Source organism: Aquarana catesbeiana, linkage group LG12 (assembly GCF_042186555.1).
Source record: "Aquarana catesbeiana isolate 2022-GZ linkage group LG12, ASM4218655v1, whole genome shotgun sequence".
In the NCBI taxonomy this organism is placed as follows: Eukaryota; Metazoa; Chordata; class Amphibia; order Anura; family Ranidae; genus Aquarana; species Aquarana catesbeiana.
The window spans coordinates 162,842,510-162,863,398 of NC_133335.1; the positions used below are offsets into that span (position 1 = coordinate 162,842,510).

Here is a 20,889-nt window from a genome sequence, read left to right on the forward strand (position 1 = left end):
TTAGGAAGAAAGATGATGTATAGAGGGCTACATGAAAGACCTTCACACCAGGATTTCCTTTAACAAAAGAAACTATGTCAATCGATTGCATATCTGACCACATAAGTCAGATGTCCTTAGAGGAAGAAGAAGGAGGAGGAGGGGGGGAGGAGGAGAGCAGGAGGAGGAAGGGGGAGGAGGAGTAGGAGGAGAAGAAGTATTACAGTAATAAAATACAGAGGCTTCATATTGCAAGTATACATTTTTAATATCCACCAGCACTAGGAAGTACTAAGTACTACTGCCCCACAATAAGCTAACACTGGCCAAAGGAATTCTTTTTTCAAACATCAAGAAAGGAGAAAAGAAAACATGATCATGCAAATGGAAGGCACTTCCTTCAAAGAGGCGTCAGAAAGAATTAACACATGATCAATATTATCTGTTTCTGAACCATGCAAGCCTCCTTATTGGTTACTGAGTCATCTATCCAACAGTGTGGCAGGGGCAGAACCAAGCATGTACCAACCAAGTACTACAGAAGTCAAGATTAATTTATCATTTTACATCAGCACCTGGATCTACTATTTTGGTATGCTGCGTTCACAAAAGGAAAAAACACGGGGGGGGGCGTGGCCAGCCGGGGAAGCAGATGGACGCCTGATTCTATAGCGCTTCAGTCAGGGGAAACAATCCAGACTGACAGATCACAAGCCCCAAAGACTAACAGAATTCGCCTAGAAGCCGGCGAGCTGGAGAAACCAAGATGGCGCCGGCCAGGCCGCGCCGTCCACAGCATACACAGACCTCCCGGATGCTCTGACAGGCGAACGACTAGACACAGGTACTGTGGACAACCTCTCCCATGCCCCAGAAGGTGACCCTCTCCTTGGCAGCCCGGCAAAAGCTAAGATGCGGCTGGACGCACTGCCGCAGCGGTCACAGCACCCGCAAATTGAGGCCCAGGCTCCTATCCCCTTCTCACTAGACCAGGCCTTGCACTCATCCATGTCCTCCTTCCCCACCTCAGGCCAGCCAGTCATGGACACCACTCTGAAGGAAATGCTCATATCCCTGCAGACCTCCCTCATGACTGATCTTCCATCCCTCTTTCACAAGATCACCACTGACATCCACTCATTGGATGACAGAGTGACCAACGCTGAGAGGGGAATATATGCCTGCACCTCCACAGTAAATGAAACCATTGAAGCTTATGAAGCTGTTAAAGAGGAACAGGCATGGATGCGTGCCAAGCTGGCCGATTTAGAGGACAAATCTCGCAGGAACAATGTCAAATTGAGGGGTATCCCCGAGACTATACTACCCGCAGACCTGCCACGCTATGCAAAAGAACTGATGCATTTAGTTATCCCTGAAGCTTCACCGCGAGATGTCATTGTTGATAGGATTCACAGAATCGCTAAACCATCTCATCTGGCTGCCTCGGTCCCCAGGGATGTTTAGATGAGAGTCTACTTTTATCACACCAAAGAAAAATTACTCATGGGACTCAGAGCCAAATCGCCCTTACCTTCTCCTTATACAGGGATCCAACTCTTCCCTGACTTGTCAAAATACACCCTCCAACTGAGACGTCAACTGAATTCGATCACCAAAGGCCTGCAAAACCATAAGCTGCAATACAAATGGCGCTACCCCGCCACCATCCTCATCGTACGCAATGGGCAAACCCACGCGATAGGGGATCTAGAAAAAGGCCTGAAACTTCTCCACTCCTGGGGTATAATTCCGGAACCGCCTAACTCTGTTCCTCATGACAGAGGTCCATCCTCATCCCGCAGACAACTGGATCAAAACTTCAACTGAACGCCACCACCTTCCATGATTCATGTGGCCGATAACAGTCATTATAGCTCCCCTGCGCTATGGCTGATTGCTATTCCTGCCATCTCCTACCCGCGATAATAACTCTCTGTACCCCCAATATAGAGGCTTCTACGGTGCTCAGCACCCCCTCTCAGTTTCTTTCTCTTTTTTTTACTGATATAAATATCAACTACTGTTCCGCAATATCCACCAACGGATCACCATCTAAGATTCTTTTCACTGTTTTCAGGTTTTTTTTTTATATATATATATATATATATATATATATATATATATATATCCATGGTCTCTGTTTGACTGTCTTTGTCTTGATACCTAACGTACTGCTCTATTCGCAGTATCCTAGTCCATCCTCACATCAGCTCCTTGGCCAGCCAAGAACCTACTGCTACTGGACCTTCACCCGGAACGCATCAGACCCAAGCCTCGGATCTCCGTAAACCTATCTCTCTGTCTCACCCCCAGGTACCTCCAACTCCACACTACAGCGACTAACCGTAAGTGTTGCGCATAACACCCACCAACCTCGCACCCACAAGATGCTGTTCACCATACTTTCCCTAAACGCCAATGGGCTTAACCACCCAGCCAAACGACACTCACTCTGGAAAACCGCCACGGCTCTCCAGGGTGACATCCTATGTGTCCAGGAAACTCACCTACTAGCCTCCAATACATCACTGTGTAATAACCGTCACTTTCCACGTCTTCCACGCAACACACTCTACTAAGACTAGAGGAGTCCTGATCGCAATCAAAGTTACCATAGACTTCCAACGACTAGAAGTAGTCCCGGACCCTGAAGGTCGCTTTATTATCCTAGTCTGCACCATCAATAGAGCGACTTACTCTATAATCAACGTCTATGCCCCGAATTCATATCAAATGAAGTTCTTACATAGACTTATACGCACCGTCAAACCCATACGAAAGGGCCACACAATTCTCTGTGGTGACTTCAACCTGGTCCCAGATGTATCTATGGATTCCACCTCATCAGCAAAAAGACGTGACTCACCTCTGAAGAAGTTCATAACCTCCCAAGAATTATATGATGTCTGGCGCTGCCACCATGGCGCTGAACGCGATTTCACTTTTTTTTCCTCTAGGCACCACTCATACTCAAGAATAGACCTGTTCCTAACTGATAAGCATATTTTACAAAAAGTATCTAAGTCTCTGATCCACACCACGACATGGTCGGACCATGCCCCCACCTCAATTACAATCCAAGATTCCAACCTACAGCAGAATACATTTCTCTGGAGAGTAAACAACTCCATCATTCAACATGACAAATACACGCCAGAAATTTCAGATTTTTTTCTCATTGAATAAAGGCTCGGTACCCGACCCTGCCGAGGTGTGGAGTGCACATAAGGCGTATATGAGGGGAATGTTAATTAAACTGAGCTCCTATCATAAGCGATAGAGGACGCAGCGTGTAGATGTATTAACAGCTCAAATAGCGGCCCTAGAAACGAAACACAAATCTAACCCTCAAGATCCACAGACAAACCAACTATTATCCCTCAGACAGAAACCCTACTCCTCCACTCCTATGAATTCCTTCACAGGAAATTCAAAGCATCTACATATTCCACCTCTAACAAAGCAGGAAAGAAACTAGCCCAATGCCTCAAAGGTAGACACATTAAAACTAGAATAACTCAACTAAATCACCCCCACACTAACACCCTATTGAGTAACCCCCAAGACATTGCCGACACCTTCAGTGTCTACTATGAGGATCTGTACAACTTGAAACAAGACCCCCTTACCCCCCAACCCACACAAGACGACACTGACCAATTTCTCCGCAAGGTAAACCTACCCAAATTGACCAATGACCAACTGACCGCCCTGAACGCCCCATTCACTGACCAGGAAATCAAGGCGACTATAGACTCGCTACCTAGTGGTAAAGCACCAGGCCCTGATGGGATGACAGGGGAATACTACAAACAAATTTCCCCACAACTAATCCCACATCTCACTGAGCTCTTCAATCATGCTGCCCTCTCTGCTAGGTTCTCGAAAGAGTATTTAAAAGCGTTGGTCATTACAATCCCAAAACCAGGGAAACAGTCAAATGCCCCCCAAAACTTTCGCCCGATCTCTTTACTCAACCTTGACATCAAAATTTACGCCAAAACCATAGCAACAAGACTACTTGACATCATGCCCACTATTATACATCAAGACCAAACAGGATTCACTAAAGGCAGACAATCCTCCTATGCCAACAGAAGAATGATTAATTTAATACATCAAGCTGAATCCACCGGAACGCCTTCTCTGCTCCTTTCCCTGGATGCAGAGAAGGCGTTCGACAGAGTCCACTGGTCCTACCTAAAAGCGGTCCTCCAAAAATTTGGGTTCCAAGGTCAAATTTTAAAAGCCATCATGGCATTGTACTCCAATCCTGAGGCCCATGCTCTCACGACCATTCCCCATTACAAACGGCACCCACCAGGGGTGCCCTCTCTCCCCCCTAATATTTAATATGCTTATGGAACCCTTAGCGGAACACATACGCTCCCACCCTAACATCTCGGGCCTTCAAATCGGCCCCTCCCATCACAAGATCAGTCTATTCGCTGATGATGTAATTCTCATTTTTACTGATCTGACTGTTTCCCTGGCAGAAGTACAAAAATTGCTTAACTGGTTTAGTTCGGTCTCATACTATAAAGCCAACGCGACCAAATCCTTCATATTAGATATAAATATAAACACCACCATGAAAAACCTCTTACAACTACAATACCCATTCGAATGGACAGATACTGACATATCCTATTTAGGCATACAACTCCCGAGGGAAACTAAGAAATTCTACTCATGCAACTATTTACCACTCCTCAAACAAATCCAATCAACTTCACAACAAATAGTAAAACATGAACTCTCATGGTCAGGTAGACTTGCGGCCTTTAAAATGATATGCCTCCCCCAAATACTATATTATTTCAGGACCCTACCCATCCCTCTGCCAGTTAGCTTTTTTAAATCTCTCTGAACGATATTTAACAAATTCCTATGGAATGGAAAAAGACCGAGATGTGCCCATCACAACCTAATTAAACACAAACTAGTCGGTGGAACAGGTTCTATAGATTTTGAGGATTACTACTTGGCAACAATCCTAGCCCAATTACCCTCCTGGTTCCAAAAATACCCGAACACACTCTGGGGACAAATTGAGAACTCCTTACTCACACGACCTAGTTTGAAAACCTGGCTACTTAGTACACCGCTGGGCACCACAATACCAACATCTCTATCTCCAACCATGAGAGCATCGGCACAAGCTTGGATATAATCATTAGCCCTACTGACATTCACACCCACCAAGCCACAATACTACATTGCCTTAAAATCCTTACTACATATAGTACCTGAACTCTCGCTATCAACATGGACCAGCAAAGGCATACGATTCCTACAAGATTTAATACATAACAACCACATTAAAACATTCTCACAACTCCAATCCGAATTCACCCTACCAACAACCGACCACTTCACTTGCCTCCGTATGCGCCACTACCTGAATACTATTCCTCTTCCTCTCTACAATAATCACCCCAAGACCTGGGATTACCTCACCAACCCAGCCACTAAAACTAGAGGCATCTCCTACTTTTATAACATCCTCCACCAAAAACGTACCTTTTCCAAACTAAACTCACACCACAGTTGGGAAATTGACCTTGCCCATACCTATACCGACACTCAATGGCAACTAGCCCTTAAGGCTGCTTATAAGGCCACTAAATGCATGGCCCTATGGGAACTCACGCAGAAAATCTCACTACGCTGGTATCTCACTCCAGCCAGAATAACATCCTTTAATCCACGAATCCCCAACAACTGCTGGAGATGTCATTCTTCTCCAAGCGACATATTCCATGTTTTCTGGGCATGTACTAAACTACATCAATACTGGGAAAATATCTTTCTCTTAATCTCGAACATCACCCACATCAAGGTTCCTCCCTCGCCGGCACTTGCGATACTAAACCTAAATATAGAGGCAATCCCTCATCCATCCAGGCTGGTAGTCACTCATATCCTAATGGCAGCAAGGCTTAATATAACCAGACACTGGAAATCCGACACTCCTCTGACACTTGCCCAAGTCACTGACTTGGTAGCCCTCCACTACAGCTACAAGATTACAACAGCTACATACACTGGCCAGGCGACGAAAATGCACAGTGACTGGAAACCATGGACTGACTGGACTAAACACTGCGCAACCCACACAATTAAGAACTGAAACATAGATCTTCTTTCTTGACCGAGCAATACAAATTTCTGTACAAGAGCAATAAGATACATCCAACAGCTAGTACTAACTAGCTCATCTCTATTACCGTAGGTCTATAGCAAACAGTTGTACAGAAGAATATTCCTGCGCTATCAGATATGGAGTTGGCTAAAAGTGGAACAGCTGCACGCACCTATTAGGTGTCACTTGGCCTAAATGAATGTTGTATAGATGGATGGTGCCGCGCTAATCCTATTATATGAGCTTCTAATTAAGTTGTAAAGCGCTACGTAAACTGTTGGCGCTATATAAATATTGTATAATAATAATAATAATAAATTAAGTAAAGAAACCGGCCTGGAGGGCCACTGATGTATAAAAACAAGTGTTATATCCCACTGTGCAAACTAAAAAATACAAATAAAAATAAATATGTGGATGTGGGTAATAAATAAACAGCCTAATTAATAAATAAATAACCACCGTGACTAGCCATAAATATGACTGTTCTAAAAAACAGTGAAATAAATACTGAAATTACATAATCATCAATCATAAATCAGCAAAGTGCATAGTGCCAACACTGTGCAACCTAGATAACTGAACTAAATGATGTGAAACAACAAGTTTTCCATAAAGTGCAAACGTGCAGACAAATGTAAAAATAATGTGCAAATGATAACTCCAAAAATAAACGGTAATTAAATGTCCTAATGGATTAAAAATGAAAAACGAGGGAGAATCACACAAAAAAAAAACGTCCATAGTCTTAAATATAATCTTGTGACATAAGGTGCTGACATGCGCATGTAGCAGTTAAAGTGCCTGGTGATTCAAAATTCCATGCAGCTTCGTGTGTAAACACTCCAGTGAGCAGTGGCCCCTTACCTCATAGGAATGGGGCAACAGCATATGACCAAACTGGTTCTTTAGTTTTTTTCCACCTAGCGGCTCCTACGTGTTCCTCACCGTTCTGGGGTGGGATTCCCTCAGGTATGGTCCAGGAGATGTTTAAAAACAGGAATAAAGGAACCCAATAGTGTAACTCCGTTTTACAAGGTAACAACGTTTATTAGGCAGAAAACAGCAGGTACTCACATTTAAAATGAACGGTAAGGTATTTGTATCCGACGAGCGGCGAGCTCGTAGCTTTCTTTCAGTGTATCCAGCCTATCCAGTCCCTACGCGTGACGTCACACCACACGTTCTTTCCCCTGAAGAAGTCACGTGTGGTGTGACGTCACGCGTAGGGACTGGATAGGCTGGATACACTGAAAGAAAGCTACGAGCTCGCCGCTCGTCGGATACAAATACCTTACCGTTCATTTTAAATGTGAGTACCTGCTGTTTTCTGCCTAATAAACGTTGTTACCTTGTAAAACGGAGTTACACTATTGGGTTCCTTTATTCCTGTTTTTAAACATCTCCTGGACCATACCTGAGGGAATCCCACCCCAGGACGGTGAGGAACACGTAGGAGCCGCTAGGTGGAAAAAAACTAAAGAACCAGTTTGGTCATATGCTGTTGCCCCATTCCTATGAGGTAAGGGGCCACTGCTCACTGGAGTGTTTACACACGAAGCTGCATGGAATTTTGAATCACCAGGCACTTTAACTGCTACATGCGCATGTCAGCACCTTATGTCACAAGATTATATTTAAGACTATGGACGTTTTTTTTTGTGTGATTCTCCCTCGTTTTTCATTTTTAATCTATTAGGACATTTAATTACCGTTTATTTTTGGAGTTATCATTTGCACATTATTTTTACATTTGTCTGCACGTTTGCACTTTATGGAAAACTTGTTGTTTCACATCATTTAGTTCAGTTATCTAGGTTGCACAGTGTTGGCACTATGCACTTTGCTGATTTATGATTGATGATTATGTAATTTCAGTATTTATTTCACTGTTTTTTAGAACAGTCATATTTATGGCTAGTCACGGTGGTTATTTATTTATTAATTAGGCTGTTTATTTATTACCCACATCCACATATTTATTTTTATTTGTATTTTTTAGTTTGCACAGTGGGATATAACACTTGTTTTTATACATCAGTGGCCCTCCAGGCCGGTTTCTTTACTTAATTTATTAATTAGAAGCTCATATAATAGGATTAGCGCGGCACCATCCATCTATAGCAAACAGGTCCCCTTCACTCCTGTGGCACTAGAGCTCCCACATGGGGTGCAACACTAGTGAAGAGGACCAACTATATATATATATATATATATATATATCTGTATTTCTAGGACCAATTATGGATATATGTTCACTACTTGTTATAATAGACCCTGTTAGCGGATGTTAATTCATACTTAATTCATACTTTGTATTATTTACTTTGTATCATTTATCTAGACGTCGTTGCACGACGTACAATGTTTAATTGTACATTGTATTTTCTCTGAAAAACTTAATAAAAAGTCAAACGACGGAGTGATCACTTGTAAACAAACCGGCGTCATGTCCGATTCCTCTCTCCCCTCTCTGTACAGTGTGAACAGAGAGGGGAGAGATTGGGTGCAGCAGCGCTGTGGGCTGGATCTGTAGTGCCCACGGCGCTGCTGTGGCTCCATCTAATTTCAGCCTCATCCATCCATGCTCAGCCATCCATCCATCCATCCTCAGCCATCCATCCATGCTCAGTTATCCATCTATCCAGGCTCAGCCATCCATCCATCCATCCTCAGCCATCCAGCCACACTCCGCAATACCCAGCCATGGCTCATCCATAACAAATCAGTTCTCATCCATGCCACTACTGTGCCTCACAAAATTGTAATAGGTAGTCAAATTACATTTGAAATTTATGCCCCTAGAACACCTGTTGGTGCTCCCTGTATGTTGGGCCTCTCTATGTGGCTAGGCTGTGGAAAAGTCTCACACATGATATTGTTATACTCGGAAGGAGTAGGAGAATCTATTTTGGGGTGTAGTTTTTGGTATGTACATGCTATGTGTTAGAAATATTGTATAAATGGACAACTTTGTGTAAAAAAATGTGTTTTCAATTTCTTTCCACATTTTCCAAAAACTTGTAGAAAAAAAAAAGACATGTTCAAAAGACTCATTATGCCTCATATGTTATACGTTGGGGTGTTTTCTTTCCAAAATTGGGTCATTTTTGGGGCATTTCCATTGTCCTGGTGCTCCAGGGCCTTCAAAACTGCAAGAGGTAGTCAAGAAATTATGTGTGTAATTTATGCTCCTATGCTGTGTAAAAGTCTCACACATGTGGTATCGCCATACCCAGGAGGAGTAGTAGAATGTGTTTTAGGGTATCATTTGTGCTATGCATATGCTGTGTGTGAGAAATAACCTGCTAATATAACAATTTTGTGAAAAAAAAAGAAGAAAAAAATAAATCTTGATTTTGCAAAGAATTGTGGGAAAAAATTACAACTTCAAAAAACTCACCATGCCTCTTACTAAATACCTTGGGATGTCTACTTTCCGAAAAGGGTTCATTTGGGGGGTATTTGTACTTTCTTGCCATGGGTCTCAAGAATTGAGATAGGCCATCAGTACATCAGGTGTGATCAATTTTCAGAGATTGGCATCATAGTTTGTGGACTCTAACTTTCACAAAGACCAAATAATATACACCAGTTTGGGTTAGTGTTACCAAAGATATGTAGCAGTATAAATTTTGGCCAAAATTTATGAAGAAAAATTACAAAATTTGCAAAGTTTTATAGCAGAAACTAAGCAAACTGCATTTTTTTCCAGAATTTTTCTTTTTTCTTTTATAGAATAGAAAATAAAAAACCCAGCGGTGATTAAATAAAACCAAAAGAAAGCTCTATTTGTGTGAAAAAAAGGACAAAAATTTCATATAGGTACCGTGTTGCATGACTGAGTAATTGTCATTCAAAATGTAAGCACCGAAAGCTGGAATAGTTAGGAAGGGGGTTTAAGTGCCCAGTGGGTGAGTGATTAAAGGAGAAATACAGCCAAAGCTCAGACCGATGCTGCATCTACCTAGGTAAGTACGATTCTTTAAAAAAAAAAAAAATACAAAATCCTATACCTCTTTTAAGTAAGTTTCCCAGGTTTGTAACAAGTTTATCCAATGTGGTATGCTGAACTTGTAAACAGTTGTGGTGATGGTTTTCAAGTGACTATTCGTGCTCCCCTCCTGGGTCCCCATTCACCAGAAAAAGGCAGTAAATGTGCCTGTTAGTATCTCCAGATCAGCATCTCCCATCAGTGATAGCTGGATTGTATGGACACCTCATAGGGATAACTCCTATCTTCCACCGGTATGATTAAAACATATGGACATCCTGGATCCTTCCCATCTTACTCAGTGATCAGGCACCCATAAAGATGTATAGCAATGAAGGAAAAGAGGATGTATATAGGGTAATACTGCGAGGTTTATTCATAAAATCTAAAGATATTACACTTGCATCAAAAAACTTTAAAACGTCCAGAGAAACGCCGCCTTGGCATGCAAACAATGGTCACCAGGTCTCCTTAGCTTGACTCGTTTCACCCCTCCCACTGGGCGTCATCAGAAGCTTCTGGAGCCCGTGACTGGCTGTCTGATATATACTAAGTCCCTCCCACTACATCCAATGACACCCACTACTCCCCTTGATGGTGCAGGTGTCATTGGGTGTTGTGGGAGGGACTTAATATATATAAAAGACAGCCAGTCACGGACTCCAGAATCTTCTGACGACGCCCAGTGGGAGGGGCAAAACGCGTCAAGCTAAGGAGACCTGGTGACCTGGTGGAAGATAGGAGTTATCCCTATGTGGTGTCCATACAATCCAGCTAATCGCTGACGGGAGATGCTGATCTGGAGATACTAACAGGCGCATTTACTGCCCTTTTCTGGTGAGTGGGGACCCAGGAGGGGAGCACGAATAGTACCTTGAAAACTATCACAACTGTTTACAAGTTCAGCATACCACATTGGATGGACTTTATATGATTGGACTTTATATATCTTTGCACTTTATATTGGCACTCAGCACTTTATATTGTGTCGTTAAGTTATATCATGATACTGTATATGTTGATATAGGTTTATTCAATATTGTATTGGTTTGAGTTTAAGGAGCAGCGCTGAGTTTAATTTCACTTTTTTTGCATTCATTGGGGTCTTTCACCTTTCACTTTAGCAGCAGCCCTATCATATTAGCACATATACAGTGGGGACGGAAAGTATTCAGACCCCCCTTAAATTTTTCACTCTTTGTTATATTGCAGCCATTTGCTAAAATCATTTAAGTTCATTTTTTTCCTCATTAATGTACACACAGCACCCCATATTGACAGAAAAACACAGAATTGTTGACATTTTTGCAGATTTATTAAAATAGAAAAACTGAAATATCACATGGTCCTAAGTATTCAGACCCTTTGCTGTGACATTCATATATTTAACTCAGGTGTTTCCATTTCTTCTGATCATCCTTGAGATGGTTCTACACCTTCATTTGTGTCCAGTTGTGTTTGATTATACTGATTGGACTTGATTCGGAAAGTCACACACCTGTCTATATAAGACCTTACAGCTCACAGTGCACGTCAGAGCAAATGAGAATCATGAGGTCAAAGGAACTGCCTGAAGAGCTCAGAGACAAAATTGTGGCAAGGCACAGATCTGGCCAAGGTTACAAAAAATTCTGCTGCACTTAAAGTTTCCTAAGAGCACAGTGGCCTCCATAATCCTTAAATGGAAGACGTTTGGGACGACCAGAACCCTTCCTAGAGCTGGCCGTCTGGGCAAACTGAGCTATCGGGGGAGAAGAGCCTTGGTGAGAGAGGTAAAGAAGAACCCAAAGATCACTGTGGCTGAGCTCCATAGATGCAGTTGGGAGATGGGAGAAAGTTGTAGAAAGTCAACCATCACTGCAGCCCTCCACCAGTCGGGGCTTTATGGCAGAGTCGCCCGACGGAAGTCTCTCCTCAGTGCAAGACACGTGAAAGCCCGCATGGAGTTTGCTAAAAAAAACACCCAAAGGACTCAAAGATGGTGAGAAATAAGATTCTCTGGTCTGATGAGACCAAAAGAGAACTTTTTGGCCTTAATTCTAAGCGGTATGTGTGGAGAAAACCAGGCACTGCTCATCGCCTGTCCAATACAGTCCCAACAGAGAAGCATGGTGGTGGCAGCATCTTGCTGTGGGGGTGTTTTTCAGCTGCAGGGACAGGACGACTGGTTGTAATCGAGGGAAAGATGAATGCGGCCAAGTACAGGGATATCCTGGAAGAAAACCTTCTCCAGAGTGCTCAGGACCTCAGACTGGGCTAAAGGTTTACCTTCCAACAAGACAATGACCCTAAGCACACAGCTAAAATAACGAAGGAGTGGCTTCACAAAAACTCTGTGACTGTTCTTGAATGGCCCAGCCAGAGCCCTGACTTAAACCCAATTGAGCATCTCTGGAGAGACCTAAAAATGGCTGTCCACCAACGTTTACCATCCAACATGACAGAACTGGATAGGATCTGCCAGGAGGAATGGCAGAAGATACCCAAATCCAGGTGTGAAAAACTTGTTGCATCTTTCCCAAAAGGACTCATGGCTGTATTAGATCAAAAGGGTGCTTCTACTAAATACTGAGCAAAGGGTCTGAATACTTAGAACCATGTGATATTTCAGTTTTTCTTTTTTAATAAATCTGCAAAAATGTCAACAATTCTGTGTTTTTCTGTGTCAATATGGGGTGCTGTGTGTACATTAACCACCTCAATACAGGGCACTTACACCCCCTTCCTGCCCAAGCCATTTTTCAGTTTTCAGCGCTGTCGCACTTTGAATGACAATTGCGCGGTCGTGTTACACTGCACCTTAATAAAATTTTTATCATTTTTTTCCCACAAATAGAGCTTTCTTTTGGTGGTATTTGATCACCTCTGCGGTTTTTATTTCTTGCGCTATAAACAAAAGAAGAGGGACAATTTTGAAAAAACACAATATTTTTTACTTTTTGCTATAATAAATATCCAATTTTTTTTTTTTTTTTAACAAATTTTTTCCTCAGTTTAGGCCGATACGTATTCTTCTACATATTTTTGGTAAAAAAAAATTGCGATAAGCGTATATTGATTGGTTTGCGCAAAAGTTATAGCGTCTACAAAATACGGGATAGATTTATAGCATTTTTATTATTTATTTATTTTTTACTAGTAATGGCGGCGATCTGCAATTTTTATTGTGACTGCGATATTGCGGCGGACACATCGGACACTTTTGACACATTTTTGGGACCATTCACATTTATACAGTGATCAATGCTATAAAATTGCATTGATTACTGTGTAAATGTGACTGGCAGGGAAGGGGTTAACACTAGGGGGCGCTCGAGGGGTTAATGTATTACCTAAGGAGGTGATTCTAACTGTGGGGGGAGGGGACTGACTGGGGGAGGTGACCGATCGCTGTCCCTATGTACAAGGGACACGCCATCGGTCTCCTCTCCTCTCTGACAGGACGTGGATCTGTGTTTACATGCACAGATCCACGCTCCTGCTGTGTTACCCGGCAATCGCGGGTGCCCGGCGGACATCGCGGCCGCCGGGCACGCGCACCGGGTCCCGAGTGACACGGCGCGCGCGCCCCCTAGTGGCTCGGGAAGGCGAGGACGTCATATGACGTCCTCCCAGAATAACAGAAGCCTCGTCCAGCCGTCATATGACGGTGGGCGGTGGCTTAGTGGTTAATGAGGAAAAAATTGAACTTGAACTGAATGATTTTAGCAAATGGCTGCAATATAACAAAGAGTGAAAAATGTAAGGGGGTCTGAATACTTTCTGTCCCCACTGTGCATATATATTTTAAATTCTTATTTGCAAGTAGTTTACTCCTTAATAACCCTTTAAATTGTGTACTTACCTTATCGGCACTAAAACCTAAATTTTAAAATGCCAAGATTTCAGCACTGAAAACAAAAATTGTTTGCTCTGATGTGGATTAAAAAAATAGAATTTTTTCGTCATACTTACCTGTAAAATCTTTTTCTTTGAGTACATCAAGAGACACAGAGTCAGGCTAATATTCATTACCTGCTGGGTTATTCTCCAGGTGAATGAACACTGGTAGACCAAAGCTCTTTAGACAGGAAGTGATCCCCTATATAACCCCTCCTACACAGGAAGCACTTCAGTTTTGTAGCAAGCACTAAATCCTCAAAAAAGAGGGGAGGGATCTCTGTGTCCCATGATGTACTGAAAGTAAAGGATTTTACAGGTAAGTATGATGAAAAAATCCTATTTTCTTTTTCATACATCATGGGACACAGAGTCAGGCTAATATTCATTACCTGCTGGGATGTCCCAGAGCAATAGCCTTGAGGGGAGGGAGACACCCTGCCAAACAATATCCATCAGAACTTATACGGCAGCCCGCAGTACACTACGGCCGAAAGCCGAATCCTCGGCTGCTCGAACATCCACTTGATAAAATTTTGTGAAGGTATGCACTGTAGACCAGGTAGCAGCCTTACAAATATGAGCCACAGATACCTGATGGTGAAAAGCCCAGGAGGTTCCTACACCCCGGGTAGAATGAGCTCTAAGGGGAGGAGCTTTATGTTTCAGACAGTAGACCTGAATGACCAATTGACGAACCCAACTGGCAATGGAAGCCTTGGAAGCTGCCTGCCCCTTCTTGGATCCTTTTGGTAAAATAAAAATGGAGTCTGATCCTCGGATCTCCGCAGACCTTGACTGCCCGGACAACGTCCAATGAATGCAGTCGTCTCTCTTCCGTCGAGCGAGGCTGAGAGAAAAAAGGCGGCAAAATAACTTCCTGATTTAAATGAAAGGCCAACACCACTTTTGGCAAAAAAGTATGTATCAAGTACAGTTGAAAGGGCCGCCAACTCCGACACCCTTCTAGCCGAGGTGATAGCCATCAGGAAGGCTAGCTTGCGTGAAGCAAGTCTAATGGAATTTCCTTGATAGGTTCAAATGGTTGTTTCTGTAACACAGACAGCACCAAGTTCAAGTCCCAAGGACACATAGGTGACCTAATGGGGGGGAAGCAAGCAAGTTTCCCTTTGCATAAAGGTTTGGACCAGTGAATGGGAGGCTAAAGGCCTTTGGAAGAATATTAATAGGGCCGAAACTTGACCTCTGATTGTACTCAAACACCAATTTGATTTCCACAGCTGACTGTAGAAAAGAGAATTCTCCCAATCACATATTTCCGAGGATGCCATTTTTTGGCTTCACACCAAGCAATATAAAAATAGGATTTTTATAACAGCTTACCTGTAAAACCCATTTCTTTTAAAGTACATCACGGGACAAAGAGCCATAGTAATTACTATGTGGGTTATAGTCCACCTTCAGGTGCTGGACATTGGCACACCTTAAACAAGAAGTTGCCTCCCTATTTAACCCCTCCCATACCGGTAGTATCTCAGTTTTGTAGCAAAGCAATACACGTGTATACTAGAAAGAGGGGCGGGACCTCTGTGTCCCGTGATGTACTTCAAAAGAAAAGGATTTTACAGGTAAGCTGTTATAAGTAATCCTATTTTCTTTAATCATACATCATGGGACACAGAGCCATAGTAATTACTATGTTTGATGTCCCAGAGCAATGCCAACTGAGGGGAGGGAGACACAACAAAAAGTAGAGCACCATGAGATCAGAGGACTTATACTGCTGCCTGCAGTACACTGCGCCCAAAGGCTATATCCTCATGTCTTTTTACATCCACCTGATAGAATCTGGTAAATGTATGGATTGAAGACCAAGTTGCAGCCTTGCAGATTTGAGCCATGGAGGCTTGGTGATGCACTGCCCATGAAGCACTAACAGCCCTAGAGGAGTGCGCTTTGATTTGAGAGGGTAGAAACTACCTCTTTAAACCATAAGCCTGAACGATTACTTGTCAAATCCATTTAGAAATAGTATATTTTGATGCTGCCTGTCCTCTTTTAGGACCTTCAGGCAACACGAACAAAACATCCGTTTTCTGAATCTGAGCAGTCGCCTTTAAGTAGACTTTGACTGCTCTCACCACATCAAAAGAATGTAGTGATTATTCTTCCAACCACTGAACCTGACAGCTCACGCTTCTTCAGAGTGTGGGTCTCAATAGCCAAACCGTTAAATTTAGCGTTTGTAAAGTAGGATGGAATACCGGACCTTTCAAGAGAAAGTCTGGCCATGGCGGTAGGGTCCATTGGTCCCCTACTGCCATCTTTATGATCTCTGCATAACAAAATTTCCTGGGCCCCGCTGGGAGCCACAAGAATCACTGACTTCCCTTCCTGCTTGATCCTGCGAAAAAGTTAGATGCAGGCAGAATAGGAGGGAATGCATAAATCAGTGAGAACCGATTCCATAGGAATAGCAAGGCATCTGTTCTGCATGCTAGCGGATCCTTTGTTCTTGACTCAAAGTTGTCGATTTCTTTGTTGAACCTGGACACAAACAGATCTACGTCTGGGATCCCCCATCTTTGACATATTGTCGGGAAGATATCGGGGTGAAGGAACCATTCTCCCAGGAACAACTGCTGGAGACTCAAGTACTCCGCCTGCCAATTTTTTATTCCTAGAATCAAGACTGCTGATAGGCAAGGTACATTATTTTCTGCCCAAGATAGGATATGATTCACTTTCTCAGGGCCGCACAACTCCTTGTGCCCCCTTGGTGATTAATAGAGGCCATTGCTGTGGCAATGTCGGATTGAATCCTGGCAGGACAATTCTGTAAACTGAATGTTCAGGCCCTCAGGACCAAGTGCTCTGAATTTCTAGAATGTTAATGGGCAAGGCCCTTTCTGATCTGGGCCACTTCTCTTGGACAGTTGCCTCTTCCAGGACTGCTCCTGGAAGAAAAAAACTAAGGATTGGCATATGTTACCATTTTCCAGGTAACTGAAGGAAGGATTTTTCCCCTTTTCAGATTTGTGGTTATCAACCATAAACTGAGGCTTCAGCGCACCCAGCCTACAGCACCTGGTATTTCCAGGCGTTCTCCCATCCAGGCACTAACCAGGCCTGACCCTGCTTAGCCTCCAAGATCCGAGATCGGGCGCTTTCAGGGTGATGTGGCCGTAGGCTTTGGAATCAGACACAATGGGAATCTAGAGCTTGAACCCTTTGCTCCAAGCCGATAGGATACGGTTTTGCAGCAGTCTCGATTGAAACTGAGCATAAGGAACGGCCTCGAATGACGCCACCATCTTTCCCAACAACCTCATGCAAAGCTGAATAGAAGAGTTCATCTTGCTTCGACCACCTGAATCAGTTCCTTTATGGCGCTGATCTTTGCCTGGGCAAAGAATACCCTTTTCTGGGTGTATCTACAGTATGATCAGACCCAAGTATTTTAGCTTTCTTCATGGTTTTAAAGAAGATTTCTTCTAGGTTGAGAATCTGACCTAGATATTCCAGGCAGTTGAATGTGGTGACCATACTTTGGTCTAAGCGGGCTACCGACTGGTCTATGAAGAACAGATCGTCTAGGTAAACCATAATCGTTATACCTTGGGCTCTTAATCTGGCTAGAAGAGGGGCCAGAACCTTTGCAAACACTCAAAGTGCAGTAGCTAGACCGAAAAGCAGAACTACACACTGAAAATGAAGATTTTCCACCTTGAAAAGTAGATATTACTAGTGAGCGAGGAAATAGGCCTATGGAGGTATGCATCTTTGATGTCGATTGACGCCAGAAGTTCTCCTCCTTGTAGGATGAAGATAACTGATTGGATTGACTCCATGCGAAAAAAAAGAGTGGTTATATTCAGGAATTTAATTTAGATTTTTGAGATCCAGAATGTCCATTCGGATTTGGCACCGTGAAAAAAGGGTAGGAACCAAACCCCAACCTCCGCTCTTACATGGGGACCATCGTGATCACTTTTTGCCAAAAAGATGGTCCAATGCTTGAGAGAAAGACTTTTTTCTCTGGATCCTTGGGAACGTTTGATCTGAGAAAACGAGGATACGGGAACTCTTAGAACTCCAGTTTGTACCTTGGGGCTATTGAGGAAGACCCCCATTCGTCTCAACACTCATCCTGCCAGATCCTTGAGAACTGCAGAAGAATTCCCCCTATTCGAGTGAGCGAGGGCGCCTTCTCATAAGGAGGCTTCAGTATCTTGTAGGTTTCCTCCCCAAGACCTCTTTTGTCCCTGGGGTTAACTTTGAGGATTACCTTTTGAACCTGATGGCGGAAGCCGTCGTGACTGCCTGGAGGCTGATGACAATTGCAAACATTTCATGGCCCCGATGCTCACTCCGACCAGCCACCACCCCTCAGGGGAGGATGCCATTTGTAGAGATGAGTAGGCTTTCCGGAGCTTGAGGGAGACCCTTTTAGCTCTTTTTTGGGGGTGTTTCAACCCCCCCTTCTGACCTTAGCCTGATGCACAAAGCAGAGCATTTACAAGCAAAGACCTAATTTCTTCGGACACGAGGCCCGGGTACCATTTAATTTGGCCCAAAAAAGACAATTTGAATGGATCTAGCTAGCCCCAGCAAGGATTGCTCCAGTGGAGCTCAATACAGCACATCTTCACTCGTGACTAAGGATGAGCTCAGGCGTGTTCACAAACAGCACGTGAAGAGCCCACCAGGAAGTCGGCACTGAGGAGCACTAATCACAAGCAGTGAGACATTTCCCGATGCGCGGCTGCAGGGATCGGGAAATGTCTCACTGCCTGTGATTAGCGCTGTGCAGTGCCGAATTCCTGGCGGACTCTGCACGTGCTGTTTGCGAACACGCCTGAGCTCCTCCTTACTCGTGACCAACACCTTAGACACTGGCCAAAAAACTGAGATACTCAGTAATATAGGGAGGCAACTTCCTGTTTAGGGTGTGCCAGTGTCCAGCACCTGAAGGTGGACTATAACCACATAGTAATTACTATGGCTCTGTGTCCCATGATGTACGATTAAAGAAAGTCTTCCAGACCTTACGATAGATCTTCCTAGTGACAGCTTTTCTAGCATTCACTAGGGTAGATATACCACTGGTCCCGAGATGCCATGGTCCTTTAACACCCTGGCTTCAATAGCCCTGCCATCAAATTTAGAGACTGTAAATTGGGGTGGAATATAGGACCTTGAGACAGTAGATCAGGGCAACGTGGAAGTGTCCGTCTATTGCCAGTTTCACAATCTCTGGAAACCAGGGCCTTCTGGGCCAGGTTGGTGCCACCAGAATGACTGGAACCCCCTCTCTCCGAATCCTACGAAACAAATGTGAAAGGAGAGGGTATCGGAGAGAAAGCATAAACCAGGGAGTACTGGCTCCATGGAACTACCAGATTATCTGCTCCGATTGCCAGAGGATGTCTTGTTCGGGACACAAACTGCTGTAGCTTGTTGTTGAACCTGGATGCCAGTAGGTCAACCTCTGGCCACCCCCAATGTTGGCAAATTTCCTGGAACACCCCTGGGTATAGGGACCATTCCCCCAGGCAGATCTGCTGGCAGATAATCTGCCTTCCAGTTCTCTACTCCCGGGATATGGACTGCCGATAGAATCGGCACATGTCCCTCTGCCCAGGCTAGTATGTGGTTCACCTCCTTCACAGCTGAATGACTTCTGGTACGTCTTGGTGGTTTATATAGGCCACTGCAGTGGCATTGTCGGACTGAACCCTGATCGGGCAGTCCTGAAGCTCCACCGTCCATGACCGTAGAGCCCGTCATACTGACCGTAATTCTAGAATGTTGATGGGCAGGATCTGTTGTGTCCTTGACTTCTTCCCTTGAGGTTTGAGCCCCTCTAGGGTCGCTCCCCAGCCTGAGAGACTGGCATCTGTAGTCAATACTCTCTAAGTTACCGGGAGGAAGGATCTTCCCTTTTGCAGGTTCTGATCCTGGAACCACCAGTTTAGGTTAAAGTGTGCCCGAGGCGATAAGAACATTGGATAATCCAGGGCTTGTCCTCTTCTGTTCCAAGCCAACAAGATGTTTTGTTGTAGAGGCCTGGAATGGAACTGGGCATAGGGTACTGCCTCGAAGGAGGATACTATCCTTCCTAGAAGACTCATACAGAGCCAAATGGAGGGTTGTCTGGTGCCCCTTTTCTGACACACCTGATTCTTTAGGGCACAGATCTTTGCGGGTGGCAAGAATACTCTTGCTTGGACCGTATCTAGGATCAGACCTAAATATTTTAGACCTTGAGCTGGTTTCAAGGCTGACTTTTCAGTATTTCTGATCCAGCCTAAGCTTTTCAAATACCGCACTGTGCATGTTATGCTCTGTTCTAGAGCCTGTAATGAGTGATCTCTGAGCAGGTCGTCCAGATACCCAAGCACCAGGATCCCTGGGCCATTAAAAGACCCAGTACTGGTGCTAGGACCTTTGTGAACACCCGGGGAGCTGTAGCAAGCCCAAAGGATAAAGCCACAAACAGAAAATGACGTTCCTCTACTGCAAACGCAGGAACCTCTGATGAGGCTGAAAAATAGGTATGTGTAAATACGCGTCTTTTATATCGATGGAGGCTAAAAAGTCTTCCTTCTGGAGAGAGGCTACAACTGGGCCAACAGACTCCATCCGAAAGGACTGGATTAGTAGATACTGGTACAGGGATCTTGGGTCCAAAAATGGGCCTTGTGACCCGTTTGGTTTATAAACCGTATAACAGGTTCACTCTTTCGGATACAGGAACCTGTACAATCACTCCTTGATGCACTAAATGATGTAGTGCCTGAAGCAATAAGTCTCTTTTTGGAGGATCCGAGGGAACGCTGGATCTTAAAAACCTCTGAGGGGGAACCCCCACAACTCCAGCTTGTAACCACAGGATAGAATTGAGGTGACCCACTCTTCCTGAATT

The 20,889-nt window shown here is 44.0% G+C and overlaps 1 protein-coding gene and 1 pseudogene across 1 annotated transcript in view; both read right to left on the minus strand.

Annotated features, from left to right (window-relative positions):
- The window catches only part of FBF1 (Fas binding factor 1), a gene marked incomplete in the record, with an annotated part of 244,589 nt that overhangs the window by 36,258 nt on the left and 187,442 nt on the right, over positions 1–20,889 (minus strand).
- LOC141114732 (5S ribosomal RNA) lies at positions 17,037–17,152 on the minus strand (annotated as a pseudogene).